Source organism: Desmodus rotundus, chromosome 5 (assembly GCF_022682495.2).
Source record: "Desmodus rotundus isolate HL8 chromosome 5, HLdesRot8A.1, whole genome shotgun sequence".
Lineage (NCBI taxonomy): Eukaryota > Metazoa > Chordata > Mammalia > Chiroptera > Phyllostomidae > Desmodus > Desmodus rotundus.
Genome location: NC_071391.1, coordinates 45,336,089 through 45,337,796, shown reverse-complemented (window position 1 = coordinate 45,337,796; position 1,708 = coordinate 45,336,089). Strand labels below are relative to the sequence as shown.

The window sequence follows — 1,708 nt, the reverse complement described above, 5'->3', positions numbered from 1 at the left end:
CTTAATTTTTAATTATTTCCTATCTCTCGTATTCCATGTCCACTCTACAGCAATGTCTCCTCTTGTATATCTAATCCCATTTGGACTGATTTTACTTCACTCAAGCAGGGAACCTAGTAATATTTCGTCCCCATTGCATTGGCAGGCTGGCACTCAATTAACTGAACCACTACAGCCAGGCCTTGGCCAAGGTAATTGTACTTCAAAAATTAGACCATTAGGCCTTTAAATAGAATTACCAACTGACAAAAGAGAGAAAAAGAGTGGGAAAAATGAGGAGACTCTTAGGTAGCAGTGTTACAATGTCAAGGATTTAACATATATTGTTGGGATTTCAAAATGAAATGAGAGAATGGGACAGAAACATATTTTTTCTCTTCTCTCTCTTTTTTTAAACAGGGGAGAGTGCGAACACTGTCCCTGACTACCACAAAGTATGCAGTTGAATTTCCCACATTTGGGGAAATTGCAGGGGTCGGCACATCCATGGTGCAAAGGGTAAGTATCGCCCCAGGAAAACCCCCTCATGATCATGGTATCTCCCCTGCCAGGTAAGTTTTATTTATTTATTTATTTATATTTAAAAAAATTTATTTACTTATTTTTAGAGAGAGGGGTTGGGAGGGAGAAAGAGAGGGAGAGAAACTTCAATATGTTGTTGCCTCTTGCACAACCCTTACTGGGGCCCTGGCCTGCAACCCAGGCATGTGCCCTGACTGGGAATCAAACCATCAACCCATTGGTTTGCAGGCTGGTACTCAGTCCGCTGAGACACACCAGCCAGGGCTATTGTTTTTCTTTTTAAAAAAGATTCTATTGTTTATTTTTAGAGTGAGGGCAAGGGTGGGAGAAAGAGAGGGAGAGAAACATTGATGTGAGAGAGAAACATAGATATATTGCTTCTTGTACCTGTCCTGTCTGGGGACCAAACCCCCAACGCAGGCAATGACTGATTGGGAATCGAACTGGTGACTTTTTGGTCTATAGGATGACCCTCCAAATAAAATTATATTCCTGAAATGGAAAAAAGCAAATAAAATTTATTATGAACTGATATGAAAAATTAGGTGAAAATTTTGTATTATCAACGTCACAAATAAATTAAAAAATATACATATAGCATGGTCAATTTATATGTGGTAATATAAATAGGATTATTTACTAACTGTCATGAAAGCAGAAACAGAAACATATGGTGTAACTACTCTAACAGTTTATTCATTGGAAGTAATATATATGAAACCCAATCCAGGGATGGAGCTGTGCGGAAGGGTGGTCTTGGCAGACATGATGAGCCATAGTATCTTGACACACATGTATACGACGAAGGACGATTTGTAAAAAGTAGTTCTGAGTTCCCTGTGGAACTGGCTTCCCTTGGAGTCTTCAGGCAAATACATAAATATCTCTGCTCCCTGGTGCCCAACACTCAGAGGCCTCCTTATTCTCCACATTCTAGGCTATGAAGACTGCATTTGAAGTAGGTGAGTAAGTTATGTCCTGATGTCAGGTAACCTTCTAGGGAGTAAATAGGAAAGGATCCCATTTATACCAAAGGACTATGGGGCCTAAGGTAAATATTTAAAAGCATTAGGACTTTTGGTCTGATGTTAAGTAAGCAGAGTGATAACTAATACTTTTCAATTTAAAACTCGTGGTTGTTGACTATCTCCTCCTGGAACAGCATCCAAGCTCTTTAACTCATAAT

At 39.2% G+C, this 1,708-nt stretch overlaps 1 non-coding gene across 1 annotated transcript; it reads right to left on the bottom strand.

The window, feature by feature from the left end:
- Positions 1–396: 396 nt before the first annotated feature.
- On the bottom strand, positions 397–559 carry LOC112316115 (U1 spliceosomal RNA). Its single transcript, XR_002975959.1, has one exon. It is a non-coding gene; the product is annotated as a U1 spliceosomal RNA (small nuclear RNA).
- Positions 560–1,708: the final 1,149 nt, after the last annotated feature.